At 42.9% G+C, this 13,920-nt stretch overlaps 1 long non-coding RNA gene across 3 annotated transcripts in view; it reads right to left on the bottom strand.

Annotated features, from left to right (window-relative positions):
- LOC135314321 (uncharacterized) overlaps positions 1–13,920 on the bottom strand; it is a 49,380-nt gene that overhangs the window by 5,154 nt on the left and 30,306 nt on the right. The window lies entirely within an intron of this gene.

Below are 13,920 nucleotides of genomic sequence, written 5' to 3' on the forward strand. Positions count from 1 at the left end.
AGAAACGGGAGAGAGAACAGGTTTGTGAGGTGCCTGGCTGTCAAACGCAGCTCTGCATAGCATCAGTCAAAATACCATGGTAAATAAATAGAAGCACATGAGAAGTGTCCACAGATATTAAAACAGCACATAGAGCCGTCTACTTGCTAAAGAAACATAGTGCATACCACAAGTGACTGGCATGCTGGCACCTGCTAAATATTTTTTGGCACTGATGCTCCCTGCCAGCTTGAGGTCAGTTTGACAAATGTATTTATGGAGCCACATCTCTGCCTTTGACTCTACAGATCATTTCTCATGCCTACGCAGTAATTATGGTGAAGCAGCAGAATTTGACAGGTTCATTGTTTGTTGACATAATGTGAAAAGAGCAAAAAACCTTCCTTAGGAGAATGGAAATGGGGCACTGATCCTCTGCACTGATTAAATGAGTCCAACCCCAACACTCAAGTGATCCTCTGAAACAGGTTGTTGCTTTAGTTGAAAATGTCTACAACATCAGCCTGAGGCTTAGCAGATAGTTGTGTCCACTATGTTGCCAGCCCCCAAGAAATCATTCTGGACCAGTCAGAAGGAAATGTTTTGTCTGTCTGAATCCAGATCTTCTATGAACTAGGAAGGAGGTGACAGCAGCACTTAGGGCTGGAGAGACACGGGGCATTGAGGATGCCGTGGGGATCGGACCTGACACAGTCAGTGAACTTCCTGTATAGACTAGCCCCAGTTCCTGCTCCACTCAGTTACAGCTGACTTCAGCTGGACTTCTGGGTGCTAAACACCTCCTAAAATTGTCACTAGGTCCCAAACCAGCAAAGTTTGTGGAAAGGCCAGCTTAAACGGCAAAAACAAGTAAGGACATAAAGTAAAGGGAAAATACAGGCTGAAGTGGTTTGGCATTAAGACACCCGAAGAAAACTCAAAAGCAAACCTCTCAAGCTTGGCAAAATGAGAATCCAGAATAAAATCTAATTAGTGTCTTGTCTTTTGAAACAGGACTCCTACATCAGCACAGGAGTGCACAGGGTGAGCTGCATTACCGTGTGTGAGTAGCAGGACAGTTGTCTGAAGGCTTGCATGGACCGACCAGGTACATATGTACTAAAGCGGGAGGGAACAAAGGTGGTTGGAGCCTCCACTTCTCACATTAGCATCGCTACTGCAGCCTGCACAGACCCCCTCTGCTGCACGGTGTAGCTGTGGCCATTCAGGCACACATCTCACCCAGTTTCTCCCTTCCCCCTTTCTTCCATCCACCAGCACAGCTGGATCTGTCCCCAATGAGGAGAATCAGATTCTTCCCATCTGATACGGATGTTTAATGTTGAACAACAAAATTATTTTGTTAGGCGAATAAAATACAGACAGATTCACTGATAACCAAAATCTCCCTGTTGCTGTCAGTGCACTTGAAAATGTCTGTGCTGCAATGGGAAGATGCACTTTATTTAGACTGAATCCACAGCCTAAAAGGAAACAGTAAGCTTTTCAAATTAGTGCCGTTTTTTAAAAGCTTCTCTTTGGTAGTGTTAGAAAAAGACTTCTTCCATAAAAGGAAATTTTCTAAATTAATTCTCCAGCTGGTAGTACTTCGCTGTCCTCATAAAGATGCCGCTTACATTGAGCAAAGAGAGATTAGAAAAAACACCCCTTGGCCCCACCCCCCAAAACTGCTTTTATTTTGCTTGAAGAGATGATGAAATGATCCTGGAGAAGTTGAGCCCTACGAAGGAAAGGGGCTGCACTGCCCGCCAAGTGCTCTGCCAACGCGTCTCCAAGGTCAGCGTGTGCGCATGGATAGCATGAGCAGCTGTTTAACCACTTCAAGCTAAAATGCAGGCTGCGAGCTGGGGTGAATCACTCCTTCTGGCAACTAAGGAAGAATGTGGGAGTGGGAGAATAGGGATATAAATTCTGGCAAAAGATTGGAGTGGCTAGCAAGAAGAGCTGCCATTCCTAATAAATTGTTGTTTTCTAATTATTATTCCAGGCACTTGACCATGTATGCTGGTTCACCATAAAGTGGGTGAGACCACAGATTCCTAGAAAATAGGGTTGAAAAGGTCTTGTTATTAAAAATTGCCAGTAAAACTAGTCAGTCTCTTGAAGTACTCCATTGCTCTGCTACCGTTGCAGCCCAAACATCTATGCTCTATTTCCTCTACTGTAATCTCATCTTCTTGTTCCTTGTTCACCTAAGGCAGAATATGGGTGGGGGGAGGAAATCAACCACCATATTTGAAGACTGCAGCCTACATTTCCTTCATATTTTCCTCCTCTGGACCAGGCAGTCCCAGTTCTTTCGAATTTCTTTATGGGTTATATTTTCTAAGGTATCTTTGTTGCTTTCCCTTAGGGTCCCTCCATCTCTCTTCAGGGGTGGTATACAACAGAGTACTCTAGTGAAGTTGGAAAAACTATATTAGCTGTTTTACATTAAAAACCTCCCATTTAAGTGTTCTCACTTGATGATTGCTTTTTTCTCATCAGTATGGCATTTATTTCAATTTGTGATGCATCATAAACCCCCTCACATGTTTTTCAGCAGAACTGATGCCTGCATTTTCGTTTCCTATCCTGCAACAGATTGTTCCTAAGCTTATGTCCTCATTGAACTCCATACTAGCTATTTAAGATTATTCCTCCGATTTGTCATAATCCCTTGAAATTGCGCTCATCTTGCCAGTGTGGTTACAGCCCCTCCAGGCCTTCATCTCCTGAAGACTGAATAAATTTACAGTCTATTCCATCATCCAGATCACTAGGATGGACCCTTGTCACATCTCACACAATGCAGTCTTCAGTTAGAGAGTAGACCACTAGTGACTACCACCTAACTTCCCCTTTCTAAGGTATTCTCGTTCCCCTCTTACCATAGATTCATCTGGACAAAATTTCACTGGCCTGTGATGTAAGATAATGTCAAAAGCTTTCCTAATACTGAGGCACATAATTAAATTTTTCTGGTGTTTCCTTTGATGAACAGGACAAAAATGTTTTCTTGGAAGCACCTGAACACTATGCAAAGGCTACTGAAGGAACCAAGTGCTAACAGATGACAGAGCAGGAGTACATTATGTCCTTTGAGACTGTTCCAGTGACAACTCTTAACCCTACTGCAGTGAAAAATGGAGAGAAATCTCACTCTCACTTAAACTTATCCACCTAAACATTAGGCTCCTGGTCTATGCCAGTCAAGCAGGCCTTTATCCCCTGTCAATGAAGAGGCACAAACACTGGTCTTCAACATCGATGTAAAATTCAAATAAGTCATTATCACAAAATGCCGATTTCTTTGACTAGCTAAACTAGGTAGCTCATATGAGGTTCGGTAATTCCCTCCTCTGTGTGCTTCAGTTACCTCCCTCTGCAGAATTTCATTAATATGAAATATTAATGCTCCCATTGACTGTCAACTTGAAGGTCTTCACAAGAGAGACAGGTTCCTACTATGTACTTTTGCGGTGGCCTTGTCAGCTGAGGTCTTTGAATACTATTGTAAAATCAAAAATAAAGAAAAAATGTTGGGTTTGGTTCTCCCCACTACACCACAATGACTTGAAATTTATTGTATTTGAAGAGAATCAGGCCATTTCTTTTCTCTAGGACCATCCCTCAAGGCCCAAAGAAATGCCCAGCAAAAGCAAGTCTTGGGTTGTAATTTCAAAGAATTGACTGGACATCTGTTATGTTTCTATTTAATAGAAAGGCTCTTTCTAAAGCACACAGAACTTCAAAGCTCTTCCATTGGCCTAGATTTTAGGTCATAACCCAGCAGCCAGACTGACAGTCATAAGGACAATTAGACCAAGGAAAGGAAATACCTTTGCTCAAGTGGGTGAACTGGAGCACCCTCTCCTGCTTCTGTGAGAGAACTTCATTTCTGGTTTCACGTTGACCCACAAGCAATGGCAGATGAAGCAAGGACACTGAAAGTATCCTTGAAGGTTTCAGCAGAAAGAGATGAAAGGGATGTGAATCAGCTCCTAAGCAGCTGCAGTTTACACTATGGCTTAACAACATGACCCCAGGTCAATGGCAGCTTCCCATAACATGCTGGGCTGCAGGCTCTGGTGGTTTAGGAGCTGACTCATGAGCCTTCCTGTCACCCCTGCTTTAGGGACATGACTCCCTGAAGAAATACGGGGCAAACAGCTACGGCAATCCATCTTAACCTGCCGCCGTGGTGTGTCAACACCACTGAATCATCTGGCAAGCTGCACTTGCACTCCCAAAACACTTCTGCACCAGGAGGATGACTTTATTCACACATTTGCCAGGGACAGGGTACTCTGCACCCTTCAGGAGTCTCCCAACCACAGTGCAGGAGGCCTCTTCCAAGAGGACCCATGCTGAACCCCAGTGTACATTTCAGGTGGGAGGGCTGATGGGGACAGAGGGGCACTGGCCTTACCAAGGCAGCTGAGGTTGGCTGTTCTGCAGCCCTGGTGAAAAGCTGCCTGGGCTCTGTCCTGAATTAGAATAAATTCTCCAGTTTATATAACTATGCTCACATTGCCCAGCCATGCCATTTGTGTGATGGCATGCAGTATAAATATCCATGTTCAAAACTTTCCTCTTTATTAGACAAGAAATTCTTGCCTGTCCTGGGTCACCGCTGCAGAATTGTACCTGCCAAATCTCCAGGCAGTGGGATGCCATGAGCGTAAAAGCACAATCTAGCATCCAATTTTAAAAAAACAACATGCTTAGTCTCACTAGCTGTGAGTGTGAGTCAGAAGCCAAAAATTCTTTCTATTAATTGCCACGAAAGGACGAATAAGCCAGGGGGATCACCCAACATCCTGGCATCTGCAGTCCTCTTTTCTGCTCTCCATCCCTTTCCTTGTTTGCTGCCGCAGTCACTTTTGCACAGTGGAAAGGGGAGACTGAAAGATCATCCTGAGCTGCTGGGTTCAGTCTGCCCCAGCCACTGTTCAAAAGGGTCCACAATACAGGTATGGCTCCAAGAGCACATGGCAATGCACAAAAAATGAGTTCAAAAGGCCCAAGCAGCAGGGTTTCCCAGAAAGAGCGGGGAGAGCAACACCCCAGCTCCTGTGGGACTCATCCAACAACCTCAGCCTGTATTGCCAGCTGAATGAGGAACACTAACACAAACTATCTAGGAAACTAGGTCCTTTAAAGGCATTCACTTGTCATCTGAGGTACTTCAGCACATGATTACTCCAGCCAGAGGCATGACTGCCCAGCTGTTTGCCACTTCCCAGTCTCAGGCATTTTATGTGAAGAACAGTTTGCATCAAGCCAGTGCTACTAAGGCTTCCTCATACCGGGAGGATGGAGCCAGGGGGAAAGGAAGGAAGGAAGGAAGGAAGGAAAGGCTAGCAAAGATTTACTGAGTCATCCTAGTTCCAGGTTGTGGCACAAGGCTGCCCTGAATCTAGGAGAGGTCTAGGGTGAGGAAGAGAATTCCTGTTTTAACCAGATTATATTTGGATCTTTACCAGATTATTTCTTTTTCTTTTTTTTTCTTTCTCTTTTTCTTTTTTCTTATTTTTTCTTATTTATTCTTATTTTTTCTTTTTCTTTTTCTTTTTCTTTTTCTTTTTCTTTTTCTTTTTCTTTTCCTTTTCCTTTTTCTTTTTCTTTCTCTTTTTCTTTTTCCTTTAAATATCTCCAACAGAATCAGGAATTTGTCTACTATTAGTACTCTCTTTATTATTATGCAGGATAATGGATTTTTAGACAGTATCAGAAAGATTTGGTCATGATGAAGACTGCATCTTTTCCAATGTTGAAGACAGCGCTTTAGGTGCAAGTCTACAGAATAACAATGCTGCAGAATAACTATGGAGTAATTTCCAGCTCCCTTGCTTCTCACTTAGGATTGTATTAATCAGAATAATTACATGTGTTAAGAAGTATAGCTTTGCTATGAAAGACAGTGATGCTGTGCACCTCTGGAATAGGTTTTGCATGACTTCTATGCATGGGTAGGTAATGCATGCCATATCCAGCTCAACCCAGCAGTTAGCGCAGGTTTAATTACAGACCTTCTGTGTTATCATCTTACATGTGTAGGCTTTTGTGAAGCATTTGTGAATAATGAAGGAAAATCAGTCAAAAACTGAATAGCTACCACCCTCTTTGCATAAAAACGGGTGGGAAAATGTAAATCTATTCTCTCACATAGTGTAACTTAGCTAAGATTACAAAGACATGAAAAGCCATGTATCCAGTGTCCAGAGCAAGCCTTTTCAAGAGGACATCTTTCATTAGTAATCCTTTTCCCCATACAAACTGCCCTTCTTCTCCCTTACATACTTTCTATCTCCTCACACCTGTTATTTTCAAGGTTAGGATAATGCAGTGCATATCCCCAAGGAACCAGCAAAATGGGTACGGAGTATTTTTCTAGCCAGGAAGAATGAGCTCAGCTCAGACAGATTGTTTACACAGCCAGACCTCCAAAAACACTCGTAGTCTGCATTAGGTTTACTCGTAGTCTACCGGTTTATCAGATCATACAAGTGATTTCATCTTACTGTAATACATCAGCTTAACGGGACACATCCTTTGCAGACCCCTTCTGAGAGTGTCCAGCAGTGGTCCACAGATAACACCAGTAACAATGTCGGTGATGGTCAGCAAGGCACGCATTTGCATTCTGCCCCAGTTTTAAGTAACAGAGGCCTATTTTCAAAATGAGTCAACTCATTTTATGCCAAGAACAGTTGGCATCAGTGCTACAAAACCATTTATGTTACCACATTGTGTTCAGTCATTTTAGTTTTGCAATCATAGAGCCAAACAACAGGATGTGAGTTAATGGACCTTTGATTAAAGCTCAGGATAGTTTTCACTATTAATGAACATCAGAGCTCACCAGCTACCCAAGAACGCAGTGACTTGGGAAGAGAGTTCAGATGTTTTTAGCAAAAAATACCCAGCAATGACAATCAATCCTTCTAGAAAATTTCTACAGAGTCCATTAGTGATGGTGTGGGTAAAGGCCTATTCGCTTCCCTGAAACAACCTCATACTTGCATGATACCTGAGCACAGACAAAGTATCTAAACTAAGGACAATAATAAAACAGTATGGTTTTATTATAACAGTATAAAACAGCAGCAGATCTTGCACTTTTCATCTCCAGAGGTCTCTAAATAAATTGGGCTCTGAACTGCCCCCTCACTGAAGCTGGGAGATTTGCTGGAAAAAGCAGTAAGGGAGAGATCATCAACTAAATTATTTTAACAATGAAGTTGCTACTGGAGCAAATGTGACTGTTAAAAACTGATGGTTCAAACAGTTTGTAATGCCCCTTTTTTTGAAAAAGAAAAAAAAAAAATGGACAGGGGAAAGATCATTTATCCAGTTGCTTGTGCTTCTTCCTAGGCATCCAGACCTGGCCACTGCTGGAAGCAGAATGGGGCTAGATGGAATGTTGATAGGGACCTGTCGTCTCTTCTTTCAGTAGGACTGGCTCCACAGTGGTCTCCCTCACGTTCCTCACTGCTAAATCATAGTGCAAACCAGAATGGTTGACTGTTAGTGACTGAGGAAATGGTTGCTCTCAATAACAGGGCTTTTTCTGGGTAGGCACAATACTATTGCACGCATAGACATAAACCTGTACTTCTCTACTCAAGGGGCTTGTTCACTTTCTAGTCTGCACACGGGGTCGTTTCACCTGGCTGAAGCCTTGCATACGAATCATGGGAACTGAGGATGATTAGCTGCAGCCAGTGCTTTGACATAGTCCGTATTGCTTTCATTTAATAAGCTAAATAAAAGTTTCCTAGATTTGACCTTGTTTTGCTTTTATGACTCTAGGAGAAACAGTTTTGCTGTCCTATCTCAAAATGGCTTGAGTCACAGACTTAACCTTGCCTTGACACCACTTCTTTCTATGTACTTGCCTAAGTATAGGCAGAGTGGTCAGAAGTTGCTGTGATTCAGCTTTGGTTATTCCCTGCTATAAATTGGATGCTCAAGGCTGTGCCTAACATGTAGGGAAGGAGAGGGCCTTCTGGCGGCTCTTTGATTTTGGAGGGGGATTGGCTTTTTGGTTGTATTTTTTTTGGTGGTTTTCTGTTGTGGGGTTTTTTAAATCCTGTTTACATTTCTTTCTCCTTCATTTTCCCCAGAATGATAACACAGGGAAATGTGAGAACTAGGTGCCAGTTTGCTGTTTAGTCAGCCAAACAGGAACGGGAGAATTGTCTCTTGTACAGGTGCTCTTTACTCCAGGGGAATTTAAATGCTGCCTCTGCGGCAGTCCCAGCTAACACCAACCTGACAGCAATAGGTGAAATATAGAGCACCCTCAGCACCACGCATCATGTTGGTGCAGGAATGCTGTTAAGCAGCCTGGTGTGAGTTACATTTCATCAATAATGAAATCAGCCTGCTAAATTTCCTCTGAGAATGAAGCAGCAATAAGCAGAAGCAGCCCCTTTTCTGCCCAAAATTCACTGAAATTATGCAAAGAACTCATTGCTTTGAAATATGAAAGAAACTCCATGTCCTTTTCAGCAGGACAAACTCAATTAGACATAAAAAATGGAACAGCTGCTTTTTCAAAGAGACAGATGACCTTATGGTGTAATTTTCACACTCAGTCGATCAAAGCTTGTGGTGTGATTCATTGACCATGAGAATGAGACTAGACGAGAGACATTGTTGAAAGGTCATTCCTTCCTATGGATACAAGAGGCTCAAGTAAAATATTACAAGGGCACATGCCCCTCCTTTAGGAGGTGTTGGCCACACCTCCACCTGCAGTGAAACAAGAGAAGATAAAAAAGCAAACATTGTGCAATAATGCCCAACACTATGCACAAACATTAATGTTTTGCCTATGCCCCTAAGGTCAGTGATGGAGCTTTCCTACCCTGAGATTTTGCTAGGGAGATTGATCCTGGCCAATGAAGCCAATGAGAATTAGTGTGTTGATTACAATGGACAGACCCATTGTGAAGGAGGATGGAGAACAGCTGAAGAGAGATGACAGCTACAGCTTACAAGAGCAGGTGTTGGGATTTAGATTCAACTGTTACCATTTGCCTCATTTAAGCCAATATTCCCAAGCCTGGGTACCTATAAATAAAATAAAGGAATGAAAGTCCGTGTGAATGAATGTGCAAATACAAGCCAGAAAGCTTTTGCAGTGTAGGATGATGCCTCTTGCTTCTTCATTGCAGGCAGCATGAGTAGGACCAAAGTGGCTCCTTCCCCTGCAACTTTGGCTTTGGGTCCAGGAGGGGGAGTTGTTCTCTCCTGAGCAGAAAGCACAAGAAGGCAGTGTTTTCAGGGAGCATCGCTAAAGTGAAAGGTGATCCCACTCATACCGTCTCACCAGTTAATGCAGTGGGGTGACCAGCTGGCCACCATTTGCCACTAGAAGAAATGACTTGAGAAAGGAGAGCTCCTTAGAAACCATGGTGGTGAGAGAGGCTTGGTCTGAGACAATAACCTGAAGAGCAGAAGGAACTGTCCACCACACACTGTGGACATACATGGAGGGACCCGTGGCCCGGAGCTGAGAGACTACAGGGAGGGATGGAGGAACATTTCACACAGGAATGTAGGCCACCACTGATGGCGGTGACCCTTTTTTGAGAGGAGTCCCACACTGCACCCTGGCAACATGACATTAGCTTGCCGTTAGGTGTTGGCCACATTTCTGGTTATCTAACCAATGCTGAAAATCTGGCTGCCTTCTGCAATGCTGAGTAAACAGGTGGCTAACTCTGAGCAAAGCTGCTCAGCTCTTTCATTCACCTACAGAAAATGGATGGGCCAAAAGATCCTAATCCTCAGCTTTATTGTTGTCGCTTGTTTACATCTTTCTCCAGCCCATGTTGGGTCACTGCTCTCAATGGGCTGTTGAGAAACCTCTCTCTGCAGTTTCCTTCCTGTGCCCTATGAATCCCTTTCATAACTTCCAGCCAGGCATGCAAACACCCTTTCTATTGATAAACCATCTGCTGTGCTGGAGGGAGGTTTTGACTGAAACCTTTTCTTTCTACAAAACCCACCAGTTTGGGTACACACATACACTTAATGACTTTTGTTTCATCAAATTATTTTGGTTTACAAAAGTAAAATCATGACACAGTAGCCCCTCTAAATGCTCCTCAACTTCTCACATTTTTACATTTTAAAAAAAAAAAGTTATTTTCATTTTTGGACTAAAATGGCATTTCATTAACAAATGTATAGTTAAAAATACAGAAATTCTAGTTCCTAACTAAAAATAACCACAGTGCTTTCCCAGCTTTCTGGAACTGTTTCCCAGCTGTACTGGTTATCTGTGCAGCTCTTCCTCCCCTTGCTCTAAACTGCCTCTGCAAGTCCAATACACAATGCATGCAACCAGGAAGGCAGACAGACTGTTTCTCCAGCCACAGTACTCATATATTACCCTTGTTTGATTCATCTGGAATTACCCTTGTTTGACTCTCCTACAAGTCTGTTGACTTTGACTGAATAGAGATTTACATAATTTCCTCATGGGAATTTTGAAAACTGATAACGCATTGCCCTGAGAGTGTTATTTCCTTATTTTATTTCCACAGCAGAATAAATCTGGATACGCTACTGCATATTACATCACCTGATGTTCATTTCTATTCATTTTTGAATCAGGCAAAAATCACATAATAAAAAAATGTATCTACAATCGTTACTTGACTATGGTAAAAAAAGGAAGAACACCCAGATGCTCACCTCCTTTTCTTATCTCCCTTGAAGATGAAGGAAATATTAATCAAGTGATTTGACAAGATCTTCCCACTCCATACAGTGCCAGGAAAATGCAAGTGAGTGTGTATGTGGCTAGATGCAGAGGCCCAGCTATGACAGGCTGCAGTCATAGTACAAGACTCATAACATCAATGCTTCTCTCTGCTCCTGACTGACCTAATGCTCTACATTATACATGGTGCTCGTTGTAGCCCATATGAATGCCAGAAGCTGGGATCAGCAGCTTCATGAGAGGACAAAGGTGCAGGAAAATTAAATCATAGGATCATTTAGGTTGGTAAAGACCTTTAAGATCATTGAGTCTAACCATAAACCCAACACTGCCAAGCCCGCCATTAAACCATGTCCCTAGGTGCCACATCTACATGTCTTTTAAATACCTCAAGGGATGGTGACTCCACCAGTTCCAGTGCCTGGCAACCATTTTGCTGAAGAAATTTTTCCCAATACCCAGTCTAAACCTCCCCTGGTGCAACTTGAGGCTACTTCCTCTTGTCCTATCGTTTTTTACTTGGGAGAAGAGACTGACACCCACCTGGCTACAACCTCCTTTCAGGCAGTTGTAGAGAGCAATAAGGTCTTCCCTCAGCCTCCTGATTTCTTGTTTGGTGAAGCCAGAAAGCAGAGTAGCCATAGACCTGATGCATGTGGTAAATGTTCTCCAGTCATGACTTATGCAGCCTTAGGCAAAGAAAGTGAAGTTTCTGTTTTTGAAAATCTTGTTTAAAGTCCTTTTGAAGTGTCTCCATTTAACTAAGTAACAGCACAGAGTGGGAAGCACTTCTGTAGGTGCACAGACAAGGAGAAGGAGCTTACCATTAGGCATCTGTGGTTTTCAGCTCTTGTTTTTCCCATCTGTACACCAGAAACAGAAGACTTTAACTCAAATCCAGGGTGCCAAGATGCCTTGTGTAAGAATTGAGAAGATCCAGTGCTGCACTAGGTGTTGTGGGGCCTTACAGACCTGAAGGTGCTCATAAAACTTGGGCCAATAACTGACAAAGTAAATTCCTTTTCTACATCTTTCTCTGTTGTCTTTAAAGTCTGTGTCATCATCAGCCTGAAAACATTGCAGTTTTCCTCCTATGACCAATCTTGTCCCATATTTGACATTTCACACCATGGGTTCTGGCTTTTTGCTCATGCCTTAAGGAAATTAACTGGTAGGAGTTTGGCATGCATTTTCATGGGGAAAAAGGTTATCAAATTCATGAAGCACTGTTTTACACTGCTACTGTGGGAGGCAAGTCCTGGCAACCAAAACCCAGCATTTTTGTAACACAGTGGTCATCATTAAGATCCACAGAACATGCACAATTGTACCTTTTCCTACCCTTTTCCATAAAGAGATAGTGGATTGTTGTAGTGCCTGTAATGTGGTTCATTTATTTTCCAATGTACCCTGCTTTCAGTGGAATCTAAGATATGTAAAATGCTGTATGAGCAATTTCAATATTTTCTTAATTGATACATTCCCTTAGAGTCATTCTGCACCACTGGAGCAGATCAAAGAAGATTGGCTTTCACTCTCAATCCTGCGGCAGAGCCAGAAGCATCCTAATTCCAAGCAACACAGAAAGATTTCTTAAACACCATCATTTGCATTTTCCTGAGTGCTCAGCTATCAGTACACGCTGTTCCTTTCACTCTCTCTTTTCCCTGTTCCCTCATGAACTGTTCCATTGTCCTTTTGCTTCATCTGCTCTATTCCACCTGTTAATAGCCCTCTTTCTATTTTTTAAAATTTATTTTTCACATTCTGCTGTTGCTTCATTTTCTCTCCTTCCTGCAGGCAAATCCCTTTTTTCCTATTTGCTGTTCTCAACCTGGTTCATTCTTTCATAACCTCTCCTGCCATTCAGCATACCTCTCCCTTTTTTACCCCCTGCTCTTCCCATTTTCATTGTCAATCCCTGTTATTCTTTCCATTCGAGTGCAGAAAAGGAGGGTTGTCATGATGACTTCGCAGCCTTGCACTAACACCTGAAGGCCCAGTGAAAACTGGATCCCCTTTGTGCCACAGCCTTGCAAACATATCAGTACACAGTCCCTGCCCAGGGAATTGGCAGTCCTTTCCCCAGGAAAGGGTTTCAAAGGCCCGAAGGGGACTTAAACACTTGCCTCGCACCAACTGTTCTCTTGAAAATCACAGGCTAAACACACAAAGGGCTGGAGGGGTGATCTGACTTGCTCAGAGACACAGACTACAGTTGTGGAACAAGGGATAGGAATTAATTGCTCATCTCCCAGTCTGGTACATTAATGATATGATAGGAAAGAGACATCAGCTACATCAAATTTTTTTCCCCTTATGAAAAATGAACTAAGAAAATGAAGCAGCATTTGCAATTAGCCTCACAATATGTGCAACAGTCTGGATTTTTAAATAAGAAAACAGCCTACATTTCCCCCACTCCATTCATCTGGTGATTTAACTTCAGGTGATCCTAAAATTAAATCCCTCTGGGGCTGATGGGAGGCTTTGAAATGCCCTGCAATATCTTATCTTCCCCTCGTAAGAGAACACTTTGGTCTGACTGCCTATTAAGCTAGAGATTTTACCCTTTATAATTAAATAATGCCCCGAAGCAACCATATGCTTTAGACCCCAGCCACAGCATATCGGCTCCTAAATACCTATGTCCCAGAGGCCGGCAGCACCAGGGGGATATCTGTGCCATTCTCCATCCACCTGGGTCCTTCGTTGTGGATTTTTCTTGCAGGTGCTGGATGTGGCCAAAAGACATCATGGTCAATTAAGAGCCATTCTTGCAAACTCTGCGGAAGTCTGCAAAAAATGATTTCATTTCACACAGGGGCCAAAGATGCTCAGGGAGCAGCCCCCAAGTAGCTGTCCTTGTGCTCTTTGCAGCATGAAAATCTGAGCAGTGAATAGCACATCTCTTCTAGTACATTTTTATTGTTAATAAGCCATTTTAGCTTCTGGTGGGGCTATGAAAAAATAAAAGATTTGGATTGACTGTGTCCAGCTACAAGGCTGTGACCCTTCATCTCTCAAAGCTTGTTTTCAGCACAACGGGGTTGCCTTTGAATTCCCCTCTGGCTTTCCCTTCTGCTAACACAAATGGTGAGGAAGCAAACCTGTGTGGCTGAATCATATCCCTGTATTTTCCCAGGCAGCTCCTGAATCCTGCAGCCTGCTCAGAACAGAAACGCCAGGTGCTGCGG

The sequence above is a fragment of the Phalacrocorax carbo genome, chromosome 1 (genome assembly GCF_963921805.1).
Source record: "Phalacrocorax carbo chromosome 1, bPhaCar2.1, whole genome shotgun sequence".
NCBI classification, from domain to species: Eukaryota; Metazoa; Chordata; class Aves; order Suliformes; family Phalacrocoracidae; genus Phalacrocorax; species Phalacrocorax carbo.